Source organism: Phodopus roborovskii, unplaced genomic scaffold (assembly GCF_943737965.1).
Source record: "Phodopus roborovskii unplaced genomic scaffold, PHOROB, whole genome shotgun sequence".
Taxonomy (NCBI): domain Eukaryota; kingdom Metazoa; phylum Chordata; class Mammalia; order Rodentia; family Cricetidae; genus Phodopus; species Phodopus roborovskii.
In genome coordinates this window covers 13,111,848-13,127,697 of record NW_026126460.1, presented here as the reverse complement: position 1 = coordinate 13,127,697, position 15,850 = coordinate 13,111,848, and the positions used below count along the sequence as shown (strand labels likewise).

The 15,850-nt window shown below is 39.4% G+C and overlaps 1 long non-coding RNA gene across 1 annotated transcript in view; it reads right to left on the bottom strand.

The window, feature by feature from the left end:
• LOC127226392 (uncharacterized) overlaps positions 1 to 15,073 on the bottom strand; it is a 40,057-nt gene extending 24,984 nt beyond the window's left edge. The window contains exons 1-2 of the long non-coding RNA XR_007834877.1: positions 14,638 to 15,073; positions 14,301 to 14,365 (exon numbers count right to left, since the gene is read on the bottom strand). This is a non-coding gene — a long non-coding RNA (uncharacterized LOC127226392). The remainder of the gene's footprint in view (positions 1 to 14,300; positions 14,366 to 14,637) is intronic.
• Between the last annotated feature and the right edge of the window lie 777 nt (positions 15,074 to 15,850).

Sequence of the window (15,850 nt, the reverse complement as noted above, 5' to 3'; positions counted from 1 at the left end):
CATGTTTGCTGGGTACTTGATCCCTTCCCTCTGTAAAAAAGATGAAGAGAACACCATTCTGTGTGCATGCAGTGCATGCACATTTTACTGATTCTATATGGTAAATTCCATTCTCCACATCAGATGACTTAGTGACTATATGAAGGCACATTTTATGTAGGGATGCTCAGTTTGGTAATGATCAGAGCCCTTGATTCTTAGGCACTGCTGGTAAAATGCAAGGTCATTAAAGAATAATACCGACATCTACTTAGAATCTACATTATGTTTTTGTTTTCAATAAATCAAGACCTGGCTCCAGATCTGTCTGGACTGTCTGTTTTACTTAATCAGCTATTAATTTCTCCATTGTGCAGTTTGGCTTCAAGTTGGAGTCTCATGAAAGATGGGCAGGGCACAGTGAGCTCCTCTTTCTTCAGAAGGTCTTATATCTTAGATATTTGTGGGTCATGGTTTCTACTGAAAAATGGCTTCATATCAAGAAGTATTTGATGAGCTCAAGAAAGCTGTCTTCAAGTCATTAGCATCCTTACCAGGATTGCCAGAGACCTACATCCACCAGGAATCACTTATGAGCCTTGCACCTATTTCTAGAGGGCAGAACAAGCTAGGAATTTATTTCAAGATTCATTAGAGTAACAGTGTTGACCCAACAGGCAGCACTTCAACATGTATGCAAACCACATTGGAAGTCAGATTCCACTAATGATGTTAGCAGACCCTGGGTCTCTTTGACTCCTTTTCATGTTTCAAGAAAGTTGGCCCTTGTTCTTCTCTGAGTTGATTATGAGACCTGTGGGGGCATGTGTGTGTGTGTGTGTGTGTGTGTGTGTGTGTGTGTGTGTGTGTGTGTGTGTGTGTTTGCTAGAAAGTATTAGTGATCAATGTTTGTAACAAGTTTCATATTTATTTCAGTATCCATCTTACTTATGCTAGCCCTTCACAGTGATGGGATTCTGAGCCATTATATTTCCAGAAGACAGCTCCAGAGGCAAGGTGGCTTGCAGCCTGCATGAAGGAAAGCTTGTGAGATCAGATGTAATATCTGATTAGCAGTTGTCATTTCGCAACTGACAGCAGTTGTCACTGCTTCTGCACGAAAGCTTCTGCAGCGCTGCATACGTTGCCGAATTTATCTGAGTGTTTTCGAAGAATAGAGGTACATCAGTATCCTTTATATCCCTTCTTAAAAATCAATGATAGCTCTAGTCTCAACTCTTTACAGACTGTATTTTTCATTTTTTAATTAAGAATTGATAGGAGGAAGTTAAATAGTTGAGCCTCATTTGACCTAAAAATAGAAGGTAGAACATGGTCAACCTTCTTTTAAGAGGTGAGTCTGAGCTGGGTATTGAGGTGCTTCACATGCAAAATGTGTATGAAAATAGAGATTTATTAAAACAAGCATAATGCCAAGAAGAATTCATACACATCACAAACAAACTCATTTCTGAAAACATTGTCAGTCAGGGAGTCTCTTTTACAATTTAATGTGTTTGCAGATACATTTTGAAATTGGAATTTATTGTTTTAAAAATCTAAATGGTACTCCTTTAAAGGAAATGATGAAGATGGGAAGATGCTGAATAAGCTTTACTGTGTGTAAAGCACAGCACAGAAAAAATACATTGCCAGTCAAGTGATTTGCCTTGCTCAGGACTAATCTATGGTTAATTTAAGTCATTATTCACAGAACTCAGAAGAAATCAATTGTCATTTCATTAGTACACTGCCTACATCACTACATTGGGACAGCTTTAAAGACGTAAAGCCCCCAGGAACACAGCTTACTAGAGTATGTATTATGCTTCAGTCATATAAGATTTCATTATAAACTATAAATAATTATTTTTAAAAGCAGTTCTTTATGTTAAATGTTATTGAATGTCTTCTAAAGAAAAATAGCATTTCTACTTAGATACAAAATTCATAGGTCCATAGTATGAAACAAGACTGTGGAATTCTTTTCCATGTAAGAAGCAGAAAACAAATATTCCATGAAAATGTTCAAAGAGGTAAAACCTGCATTAAGAGTGCAGCAGAAAGCTAATTGCCTACCTGTAACTATAGCTAGTGTTTGCTTGAAAATAAAAATTAGGATATTTGCCACACTTATGGCTCACATTTAAGAGTCTGACAACTTTCTTATGCATCTATTTTCAATGAACCTATGAGGTAACTATTATTGAAGTTTACTGGGGAGAAATACGACTCTACAGAATAACTCTGCTAAACGCACACAAGCTTCATTGGCAGAAGTAATCCTAAACCAAACTGAGCTATTGCCTTCTCAAGAACTCATGCTTAGTCATACATTTGCATATACATATACACATGCACATTTCATATACAGACATATGTGCAATTTGATACACACACATACCAAAGACCAAGTAAGCATCTGACCATGTGAAGGAAGGGCGATTTTAAACAGCACACACAGCTACACAAGCACACGCCTGATTCTGATGATGGCATCATACAGAAACTGTGGAGATAATCAGCACATATGAAGCGAGGCAGTCTGGCTTGTACATCCACGGTCACTCAGAGTCCTGGCTGCTCCCTCTGTGTTCACCCAAGGTGTCCTGGTCTCCTCATAAGGAAGTCTGCCACTTTTTTAAAACACAAAGATCAGGAAAAGACTTCCTTGGTCATTCACCTTTGTTTGAGGCAGTTGATAAGGTGGGGTATTACAGATGACTCTGATACTAGTTGGAAGGGGAATCTACCTGGAATAATGTCTAGCAGATGACGGTTGGGAGCAGACCATAGTGAAGACAGATCCTATCAAGCCAGCTGGGAGGATGGGGAGCAGCTGGTCATCCGGACACTGAATGAGCCGGAGGAGGCTCAGCAGCATCTCCACTGCGGATAAGCCTCATGGGGACAGCTGAACTCTTAACACCCAGTTCAGACTCCCTCCTGACACTCTGATGGCCTCAGGTGGTGTAATTTAGCATGCATGTAATTTCCAGGCCTTTCTGCTGACCTTGGATAATATGTAACCCCATCTTTTCTCTTGTGGCTTTCCACCTGTCAGTTTCATTTTTTTTTTTTTTTACTCCAGCGGGAGGTGGAGTGGGCAGAAAAGATGAGAACAGCTTCAAAGCTCTGGACACAGATCTTATCTTTGTTCAGTGAAGCTTTGAAATGTTACCATTCAGCTTAAAAACATAGATAATAATAACAACAAATGATAATAATAAAACTATGCATCTGCCTTATTTATTAAAGAGAGGATGGCAAAATATAAACTCAGGACACAGTAATCCCTGCTATTTGATTATTACCTTTGTGCACTCTCTCAATCCAGTTGACATTATTCTTGTTTTACACAGTGGAGGATTGATAAATTCCCATCATTTCCCAGATGATAACAAGACCACCATGGATCTGAACCCAAAGGTACCTCACTCTACAGTACTACATACCAGCATTTGGTAAAGCCCGTGTAAGGCCTGGTATGAAAAAGTGTAGTTTACCAAGAACAGGTTCCAGAAATACCTATTCTAGCAAGAAGGTAAGTACAGTAAATTTTTTTTAAATGTATATAATTATAACAACAAAAATCTTTTCTAAGATTTTGCACTTTCTAGAATGTATCCCTTAATGGTGACTGAGGATACTACTAACACATAACAACAGTCTCTCAGATGATCACAAGAAAAAGTGTCTAATTAGAATGCTAGAGCACACGAATGGCTCTGACTGAATGGAAGATAGTTGGGGTTTTGAGAAGCAGAACTTTGGTTGAGATGTTAAAGTTGCCTTTGAGGGGAAGAGAAAAGACCTTGGGTCAGTTAGTAAGTCTCATACCCCAGCTGTGTTTTCTGAGCACCCTCCCTGAACAAGTCCCTACTAGGGGTGTTGGGGATCTAGTTAGGAGCAAGATTAAGCATCATGGAAATCTCATTCTCATGGAGAAGATGTGTTAATCTGATAATGGAATACCGGTTCAGCTGTGAGAGTGACCCACGATGCCAATATAACTTAGACCAGAAGATGGCAAAGGCACAAGCTCTGAGATCTGGCCAGTGAGCAGGGTTTGAGTTAAGTGAAGGAGGAGAGGCTTGGAGTAGGGGAAGTGGGAAAGGTTTGCAAAAAGAGCACACAGGACTGAAAGAAAAGAAACACGATCCAGCTCCAGGATGATCGACACAGGACGGACTTGTCATTTGGTAGAGGCCGATCACTGATGGCCTGCAGCATTGTACTGACTCTGACCCTTAGGGTGAATGTGGTGGAGGAAGAATACAAGGTTTACTGCCTAAAAACGTCAATAATTAGACTGAATTTTGTAAGGATTGTTGTATCTACCACGCAGATAATGGTCTGTACTGGAGGAAAGCAACAGGGAATGTTATCAAGACTTGGATCAGACATGATGGAAGTCTAAACCATTACTGTCCTTGTGGCAAGAGAAGCATGTGGGATTTGAAGTGTGTCTGAGAAGTAGAAGTGATAGGACATAGTAGGTGTTTGGATTTTCATAGTTTTGAAATCAGGCTTATTTTTTGTTTGGTTTGGTATTTTTGTTTTAAAATGGCATCTCTTGCTCCAGCTCTGTAAGATCTGTAAGAGCCTTTTTGGTCTGCCTCATAAAAGGTGGGATTTTAGGCAAAATCTTATGATGTCCAGCTAAGAAATAATTTTAATATACAAGTTACTTAGGTAACAATAATGCATGACTGCCTTTGAAAGTAAATGAAGGTTCAAAGCTATTAGATAAATATGAAAAGACTGTAAGTAATGGGAAAGCTCAAAGGTTTGTTTACAAGATTATCTCTAATTGAAAGTGTCTGCTGATGTTCTAGCTGTTAAGTTTGTTTTCACTAATGGAAAGGGCAAAAAGGTGATGGATGCAATATTCTACATCTAACTTCCACATCTAACTTCAGTTTATAACTTAGTGGCCAGAAATTAGTCAAATGGTCATACATCCTTTCCAAGAAGGCTGACACTTCTATTTTGAGTGGTCATATATTCTGGAACCCTACCATATAGAGGATCTATTATGGGAGAGGAAAGAGAAGACTGTAGTGAGACATACACCCTGCCCACACCTGTTGCACTGACCACACCCATTGGGGGTGGGGACAAGTGTGGAGGTGACCTGGAAGAACTAGCTAGGTCTGGGGTCCTGAACCCCAGCAGGCTCTCTTTTGCTTCCTGGTGGGGGACAGATAACATCTGGAGGCATCTTTGGGGCGGGAACCTGCTGGCAGTCATCTGTTTCTGTTGTAAGTGATTTCTCCCTGGAAATAAACATCCATCAGCCTATCTGTTTTCCCAGATCCTTATTTATCCACGATAGAAGATATCCTGTCTGAGTGAAAGGAATGAGGACTATGTTCATTACAGGCTAAAGCCTAAATCAAGTCTACCAGTTCTTTTCAACAACCACAAATTAAAACACTAGATGGGTTGGGATGGTTAAACTTTTTTCAGTGTTTTGAGCACAGTTGTCTATGGTCTCATCCCCTTTTCTTTTAGTAGGTGTTACAAGCCAAACCAGGGGCTGGAAAGGTGGATATCTCAGTGGTTAAGAGTTCCTGCTGCTCTTCTAGAGGACTCATGTTTGGTTCCCAAGTTACTTTTATCTTTCTTGTTTTCTTCTTGAAATCCAAATGCTCCAAAAAATGTATAAGCTGATGTTTGGTGAGCATAGCACAGAGAGTAGAATGGAAGACATGTATGCATTGTATGCATTGTCCCCGATTTTACATTTCTCTTATCTTTAGGGTTATCCACTGTCCTGGAAATGAAAAGTACAATGTTCTGAGCAGAGTTAAATGATTTACTTGGAGTCATGAGTTCCTCCTGAATGTTTTCCTCCCCAACATTTTTGATTGTTACTTCCCACATTTCAGAAGTACTACCAACATAATCTTATCAATTACTTGTGAGATTTCTGCGCCCACTCTTTGAAACTAGGCAGCCTACTTAGGCTTTTACTTTTAGGAGTCTGGAATATCTCAAATTCGCCTCTAAGTACACTACAATTTATGATAACCCAAAGTACTTAGACAGCGTGGGAAGAGCCATTAACGTCTACATGTTGTGTCTTTTTCCTTGTATTGAGTCACAAATGCTTATCACTAGCAAGAAATTTCTAAAACTGACAATATTTAGGAAAAAATAGCTATTGTTCGTCTTGAGTATAGAACAAGATCTTTCCAAAAAGAACCATCACTTCTTCAACTCCTCCATATTATAACAACTGTATTTTGGTTATGAGGTGTTAAATGGATGAGCTTTGTTTTAACCAATGCCAGATGGAGCTCAATGTACATCCGGCTGCTTTATTGGTCACGATCCAGAGTCATTGACATTGGGAGGGGAATTTTAAGAAAGGTTAATTTAAACCACAAGAACCAGACGAACACAATCCACAGAAAAAGATGACTGATATTTCTTTTTGAGGGAAAGAAGAGTGAAGAGAGGGGAGAGAGACCTGTGTGTGTGCCCACATGTGTGCATCCTTGTGTGTGTGGGAGGGAGAGATGGAAGGAGGACTCAGATGTGATACCCTGACTCTCTGAAATGCGCAACCATTCAACACTGAAAAAAATGGGAAGAAATGGCAAAATGCCAAACATGGCTTTCAGATTCTGAAAAAAAATTCTAGTTTCAGCTTAATTATACAAAGACCTCCAGCAATGTCCATATAGAAACACACACACACACACACACACACACACACACACACACACACACCTCATTCCCTTTGCTTCTTCTTGGTGCATTATGTGTAGATAGAGTAGGCACAAAGGTACTTGAGAATGCATTCTTCAAGGATCTTTCCTATTCACTTTTGGAAAAATGTAATCAATTTGTTCACTTCTTGTTATTCATATTTAACTTGATATTTCACTGTAATTTTTTAAATTCAAGTTTCTAGGACATTATTTGCTCCTATTAAGTTGCTTAAGCATTTACCAAATTGCAAAATGAACATGCTTAGTCTGGGGTCCTGGTCCTGGCATACTAACAAAATTAGTTCTGTGGGACAAAATGTTAAATGCTAATAAAAAGTATCACCGATATTTAACACAAACTTAAGCTATTCTTCCTTTATAGGTAAGCCTTATTTATTTAATGGTTTATTTTTCTAGATATTTTAAAGTTCTCACACATGGTGTGAAAAGACTCAAAGAAGTCAATGTTCCTCGATTCCTGGTGCTGAAAGGGAAATCTCACTTCTAACCCAGCAATGGAGGTTGAAAGCCAGTATCCCTTCTGACAGTGTACCAAGGTTTCTTTAAAAAGAGTTACATGGTTTTTGTGTATGTATTTTGCCTGCATATGTTTACATGCATTGTGTGTGCAGGAGCCCAGGGAGGCCAGAGGAGGGAGCCCTTCATCTAGAACTGGAGTTACAGGTGATGGTGAGTTGCCATGTTGGTAGTGCTGGGGCAAAAGTGGGTCACCTCCAAGAGCACCAGGTGCTTTTAACTCCTGCCCATCTCTCCAATCCCATGCTCCAAGGTTTCCTATGCATATGTAGCCACTCCAGGCACTCAGCTGTTGACACATGCCCCTCCCTGTAACAATGTGAAGAAGTCTTCAAAGGATTACAGTTCAACCAACAAAAGGGTCCACCAGGGAGAATATTTTGATGGAGTGTGAGAGGGAGGCTCTTTCCTTAAATCAGAGACGAATCTTGACAGTTTTATATGGCCTTAGAAGACTCACCCAAAGCTTGCATTAAAATGTGGGTGGAAAGCACATGATGCAGACTCTGGGAGTTCTGCATAAAGAAGATGATATGTGACTATATGACAAGGGCTAAAGAGATCCTGGGCTGACCCTACAGACCAATGGTTCTCAACCTTCCTAATGCTGTGACCTTTTAATATAGTTTCTCATGGTGAGGTGACCCCAAGCCATAAAATGATTTCATTGCTACTTCACAACTCTAATTTTGCTACTGTTAAAAATCATATGCAGGATATCTGATATGTGTCCCTTGGAAAAGGGTTGTTTGACCCCTTCCCCCTAGTGGGGTCATGACCCACAGGCTGAGAACCTCTGCTGTAGGCAGAGATGAGGTTCAAATAAATGAGGATGCAGAAATAAAGAACTGGATCTCAGGAGTTGGCCCAGGGTTATATAGATTCACATTCCCAAACTTGAACCACAAGAATTCATTATGTTGTAATAAGCAGAGACCATGGGTCGAAAGAATGAAATGCCAACAGCTCATTATAGCTGGTTTAATGGATCATTCACAAAATAACTGGCTGTAATGATAGACGCTCGGGAGTAAAGAGAGGCCATTTTCCCTTACCTCAGAAAGGCTGAGGAGTGTACAGGCTTACTGCACACAAACAAGGGCTCACACTAGATTTGCTCTTAACAGTGGCTCAAATCACATTTCTATTGTTGGGGGCATTTGCCTTCTAACCTCTCACCAGTGAAAATGTAGTTCCAGCAACATTGGTATCTGGTGCTTGTCCAAGTACAGAGCCTCAGACCTCCTTCTGGCCTTAGCGTTGAGAATCAGCAGACTGAGAATGTGAATCTCAATGGACTCCCCTTCACAGTTGCTTCACAGTTGCAAAACTCCCAGCATCTCCCACTTAGGACCCAGTCTCTGCAGGGTGGCCATGGCACAATGTATGAATTTTATTTGTTAACCCACAGGTTATTTCCTCCTCTAGAAGGAAATTTTCACAAGGCAGGAAAAGAACATGGAGTGCAGAGAGCTAAGTATTCATTGGCTGAATGGTGAATTTGGCTCCAGTGTAGGATTAAGACTAGACATCATTTCTTTAGCACAAGAACTCCCCACTTTTTTCCTTTTACTGTAATCTATAATATCTTGCTACCCAGCTGTGAACCCTTATCTTTATTCATTATCCCCATTTTATTAGCACCTTGTTCTATAGATGTACTCTTTTTCTGCAACCTTCTCTGTCTGCCTAACCTTTTTCTTGAAGCATATTTTCATTTTTACTTCATAAGACCTTGTGTCTGTCCCATAATTGAATGGCTTGTAGCCTGGCTTAGATTCAAAACTAAAATATGCACAACCGTTGGGGTCTCTGTCCCTTCATTCATAAAGTGAGTGATCTGCACCAGATTTACCAGGGAAATGTCTGCCACAAGCTAGCACATGGTGGCATTTACAGTCTCAGACACTGTATTCTGGAGCAAGCCAGAGGCACATTTTGAAACCAGCAGATTTTTATGTGGCCAAGGATTTAACGATATAGAATGTGATTTTGGTTTCTGGTAACATTCATTGGAAGTCACCTGAGCTGTAGGGGTGAGGCACAAACGGTTCCATTGCAGCGTTATGATGACCACAGCAAACTGGAAATCATGGTGAACAAAGATAATGTGTGTCAGAAAATTATGCAAGTGAGAAAATATAAGATTCTTAAGATCATGATGAACGGGAAAAGGACAAAATTCAATTATGTGTTCTCTGACCCTGATTATGTAAATTTAAATGCAATGGAATGAACAAAAAGGAGATAAAATGTCCATCAAATATTAGCCACTACCTAGCCATCATAAAATCATGGGTGAGCATCATGTCTCTTCTATAAAATGTGGACTTAGATAAAGTTTTATAAAATGTGGGCTGATTGAAGTATTTTATTCCTTATTCCTTCTGAAGGACCCAAGTGTTAGTTTTGTCTTCTAACACATTTGCCACACACTCCTTGGTTATTTTTTGTTTGTCTTCTAATTCTTCCTTCTGCGTTGCCAATTCCTGTTTTATTCTGGGTGTGTGAGGAGGGTGCTTCTCTTTGGTTCTGCTTGGTGACATCAGCCACATCCTCCAGACCTTTCTTTTTCCATCTTGTATCTATGTGTTCTGGAGCATCCCTACCCCATCCATTCCCACATCCGTATCACCCATTGTCCATCCTTCATGTCCCTCACATCCTCATATTTTAACACACATTCTTTCACTCACTTAGCATTAATTGGCTATGTCTTCTATAAATTCAAGGCACAATTAAAAGAGGACTCCTTCCTGAAAGTAGCTCTCGGTTACCTTTCTCTAAGTCACTTTTCTGCCAGTTTCAAACTTTGAAGTCACCTGTGAATAGCTCTTCTGCCTTTTCTTTCCTCCAACAGTCGATCAGCTGCTGTATCTGAATATAATTTTGGGATCAGGAGCATCTTTTCTTTCATGACCTTTTTTTTTTCATATCTACAACCAATGCTCTTTGGTCCTTTCATTCCACTATGACAGCATCGAAAAGGATGTTTAGTGCAACATGCTCTCTTTAACAGTCCTACCCAGAGCTGTTAGATAAACAATCTGAAATAACTTTGGTCCTAGTTATCCTCTGCTGAAAAATATCTTCCTATTGAATAATAATTAAACCACACAAAAACAAATTCAATGTATTCTTTGAAAACTTCTTCAACTGAATGACATTTTTATTTTTGCTATTTCAAAGGGGAGAATAGACGTTTCATATGGTACAGCCTCATAGTATTCATGTTCTCGTCTCCCACTCTTGGTTTCCAAGAGTTCCCTTGATCTGATCTATATTCTAGGCCATATGAGATCCATCTGTGCTTCCCAGGCTTGGCCAATTCCTTCACTGCTTATGTTAATCTTTGCTTTTCTGGAAGCACCTCCAGTGCACTGTACCCCTTGAGCACTTCCCATCCCCAGATTTCACCGCAAATGCCTTGTGTGCAAACTCCATACAACAAAGTCCCTGAGGAAATTACATGTCCAGAATGGTACAATCAATGCTCTTTGGGCATCTAAAATGATGCTTTGTGCTTCTCATTCCTGCTCCTACTGCACCAGCTAACCCCAGGAGCTATTCTGTTGAAGACACTCTTTCACAAGAAGAGGCTCTTAATACATACTACATATCTGTTTTTCCCTGGTGATTTTTATGGGTAACTTGTCCTTGAGTTAGGGTATTGTTCACAATGTTTACCAAACACCTATCCACTTTATTGATTTCAGACACTCAAATCTTTTGTGACTATTTCAGCTTTAAAAGTTTTTAAAATATGATGTGAGTTATGTTATATTGCTCTTGAATTCTCTAATGTTCATATACAGATTATACAACCAATCACAAAAACCCATGAAAACGACAAGAAAAATTTATCATTAATTCATTTAAAAAATGTACAAGTTTATCTGACAGCCTTCTTTGAAGAAATTGCTCCTAATTAAATATATCATATAAGATGTATGAAAACAAGCCAGGCAGTGGTGGTGCATCCCTTTAATCCCAGCACTCAGGAGGCAGAGGCAGGAGGATCTCTATGAGTTCCAAGTCAGCCTTGTCTATGAACCTACACAAAGAAACCTTATCTGTAATCTGAGGGTTACAGAGAGAGCTAAATGGGTATCACATGATAAGAGTTTAGGATAACGTCAGGCAGATAGTTAATAATACCAAATGATGGTGATAGTTCTGGTTAACAAAAGCAAATGATTCAAATAAAGGTCATACTCTAAAATTATGATTCTAGAAGTTCCTTTACAGAGCCTTTACACATAGAGACTGAAACTCTGTCTACTTTTGTTTGTTTTTGCTTTAGACATCACTTCTAACCATGTAGCCCTGACTCACTGTGACCTAAAACAGGTGATCCTCCTGCCTCAGTCTCCTGGATGCTGAGATTATAGGGGCACCATCATTCTGCTTACATCATCTACTCTTCAGTATTTTCTTGTTCATATGCTATAATTTTTAGCATGGAGTGTGCAGAACAATCAGGCAATGAAGTCCTCTGTCCCCCTGCTACTGCAGAAGCTTGGCAGGAGACTTGAAGTGCGGTTAGCAGAGGGAGCCTGGCAGCACTGTGTAGGAAGTGCCCATAGCAAAGCCCAGGCCGCAGTTTGCCTTTTCCTCTCCTTCCGATGAAACTGAATTTTTTTTTCACTTTAACCAAAATCCAGAAAAATCATTTCCCACATAACCGGGAGAAATTTTGACACATAGCTTTCCTTTTCTACCAAAACTATTCATCTGATAATTAGTAACTGGAAACTGGCACCATAACTCAGTGCTAGAGCCAGTGCCTAGGATTTCTAGGGTTCTCAGTTCAAACCCTAACACCACAAAACATTAATACATTAATAACAGGACACATACATGCAAATTTTAGGTAACTAAACACCCAAAATATCAAATTCATTCTTAATGTGTCATCACATGAAAAGCAAAATAAAAAAAGGAGAGATAACAAATTCATTTACAAATTAAGGGATTAAATAAATGAATATTAATTAAACTGTTGTCATCTGGCTACTATTCTATGTGTTACAAATAAAATTGCTGGGAGAAAATTCAGTAAAGAAGTTAACAACTATGCAGACAATATTGATTAGTCACCATGGCACTCAGACCTGCCTTAGAGCCCAGAGCTAGGTCTATTTGGATTTGACTCACTAACACCTATTCTAACGAGCTGGGTCTTACTATAGAGTCCATCTTCATCCTGACTAGATGATTTCAAAATGGCCCTGACAGAGGAGGCAATAGGGTGGACATGTGCCACCTTTCAAATGCCTAGACATCACAATGAGGTGGTGCAGTTCATATTGACAGTGTATTGCAGACTTTTTGTTGAATAGGACAATGATAATTTCATCTTTTTCAATTAGCACAGATACCCCAAAGCTTAAAATACATACAAGTTCCCCATACATCTGAAAGCTAAGAATCAGACCGTGTGGGAGGTGTATGTGTGTGTGTGTGTGTGTGTGTGTGTGTGTGTGTGTGTGTTCTACATGGATTTGGTCAGATAAGAAAATAACAGATAATTTTCACCAAACATGAAACATTCCCATTTGCTGTATGATCTCAAGGGTTTTACAGCATTGGGGGTGTAGGGGGAGGCGGGTGGGTGGGTGATGAGTCTTATTTCAGGCTTACACACACAGTCCTACTGAATAATTTCTGAGACAAAAACAAAAATGCATAATCATTGCATCTGTCTTTAACACCAGTCCACCAGAATGTATGCGATACCTGAAACCACTAACCACTGAGAGCACACTAACTTATTTAGAGAAATTTGTTCTCCGGTTCAAAAATCATACGTGGCTCAGCCTACGCTCTGGAAGCCTGCGGACAGTGTCATCTGTCTCTCCCCTTTCTTGCACTGGAACTACCCACAGAAGCCAAGCTCGCCAGCAATGCTTGTGGAATGAATAAATTAAGTCACTCGTGATAACACATTGCAGAGAAAATTAACCAAGGACAATGTACTAGTCTCCCTCAGCAGCTGCAAATACTCACATTCATGGTGTACACTTACACAACTATGGTATTTCACTCTTAGGGTGGCTGTCTTGAACATTTCTTAAATTACAGCTTTTAAAATGCTAAACATTCTGTACGAAATACTTAAAACTGGCAGCCTTGAAGGGAAATGCTATAGAGATGCCAAGAGAAGGTATAGGGGGTGGTGTTGGTCTCTTCTCAGAAAGGCAGAAAATGTCTTCCATTTCTTTTTAACAGACAAATGACTACTATATAGGATTTATGGACAAGAACATATATTAAAGTCAAAGATAATGTTAAAGAATTAAAAGGTAGACAGTATCCATAATTGCCTTTTCAAATCAATATACATTCTCATGCCAAATTTAAAAATTAATATTTTTCATGTAAGGCATAAGGCCCAGATCAATGGATCCAATTGCTTTCATAGCAAGAGAGAGGGTTCCTTTTTATGCTATTAAGTCTGAATAAAGCATATGATACTAAATTCTTTTTAAGAATTAATCATCTTTGACTTTAAAATTTTCCCTTGCTGTATCCTAAAAGAAATTACAGTATTTTATTCACAAAAGCTAACAACACTGAGTCATCCCTGGGCTTCAGTCTCCAGTACTCATCCCATCTACAAAGAGTGAACCATTTTATTTAGAATGTTTAAATAAAACAAAACAAAACAAAACCACGGATCCATAGGAAATCTTTAGCTAAAATCATTTTAACACATTTCTATTCAATTCAAAAGAATACATTTTCTTTGTGATGCAGAATTTCAGACATTTTGTTAATTGTCACAATGACAAAATTCAAACAATACAAATGAAGTAGACAGGTTGGTATTTCTTAATAATTTGCAACGCAGACAAAAGACATATTTTCTTTAGATACTTTCTGTTCTAATTAGCCTTGGTTGGTGGTATAATATGCATAAGAAATCCTACATCTTATAGACAATGATCAGCATGGACTCTGGGATAAAAGACCGACCATAAAGAGATAAACCTAAATAAATACATTCTAGTTATTTCTCAATATCTCCCCGTTTAAACACTGAAATAAAACATGCAGTACCTTTTAATTTGCTGATTGAGTGGTTCCCAATCAGGGCTTCCTCTGGTAGAGACAAGCTGAAGAATCTAGAGAAACAAAACAAAAGAAAACACATATATACATATAGGTTTGTCAACTAAATATCAAAAATAGTAACTCACCAATAGGTCCATTCATTTCTTACATCGAGATAATAAATCCACCACCTGGAGTCCGCAGTACAATAAACACAGCCCTTGAATTTTAAGCTCAATAACGTACCTAAAGCTCGGTAATCCAAGACCACTTAAAGCAGATCCTTTCAAACAGTGGATGAAAAATAAAAGGAAATAGAATGTGAAAGCCTTTAAAGCATTACCAGTGCATAAGCAGCAATGCCCCCTGAATCGAGTCCGGTGGACCTGCTGCGGAGCCCTCCTCCAAGAACACTCCCTCTGCTGTGTCTCTCTCGCTCCAGACAGACGCAGTCTGAAAAGCCACCAGCTCGTGTCTGTGTGTGCCAGGGAAAGGGAAGCTGCAAATTAAAAAAAGTCCCCGCAGTGGCGGAAAGGAAAATAAGGCAAATAGGAGAGGGAGAGAGAGCTCACTAGGCTCAGAATTTTCGAGAATGATGACAAGCCTCTCAGCTCCGCCATCATTCACTGACAATAGGATGGTGTCCCAGCTTAGGATTTAGCGGTTTGCCACAGGGATTTCTGGTACCAAATGCCTGACAGGCATTTTAATTGCCTCCATCCAAGTGTGCCCCCAGGAGTCCAGTCTATAAGCCTATGAATGTCATCATCTGGTCTCCTTTGTGTTTTACACACACACACACACACACACACACACACACAGAGAGAGAGAGAGAGAGAGAGAGAGAGAGAGAGAGAGAGAGAGAGAAAGGCAGAGAGAGAGAGAGAGAGCTCTGTTTTCAGGCATATAGGATTACAAGCAAGTTAAGCTACACAAACTGGGCATAAGCAAATGCAAATGATCACTTACGGGAATTTTTATTATCCATATGAGGAATACTAAAGATTCTTTGAGGGGCTTTGTCATTGAACGATGAATACAATATTTTAAAACTACTGCACATTGCTTATTTATGGTCCCAAATAAAGTATTCATTAAGGATGTATGTATGTATGTATGTATGTATGTATGTATGTATGTATTTTTTTCCTACAGAAAATTCAATGGCTTTGTAACTATAATAATTACCCACTTGGCAATGTTTGTCTTACAAGGCTTGCCATGTGATATCTGTGTGCAGTCATTTTATCCTTGTTCCATACAAAAGGAGGTGGCAACCAGCTTGAGTGTGGACCTTTGCTGTGCCTGGGGTGAGGGCCATTACAGGGAGTTCAGTGTTTGGCATGATTAGTCCCCCCCCCCCACTTCAATGTTAGCAACTGAAATTAACAATTGAATATCCTTGTTTTACAGTGTCACTATGTAGAGGGCTTCACATGTATTATCCTGGCAGAAATGTAATAAATGAATTGTTAAGCATTGTTAGAACCCTGCACCAGTCAATGGAGTAAATTTGCAGTGTACCAAAAGGGCCAGCTGCACAGGAGGTTGCTGAG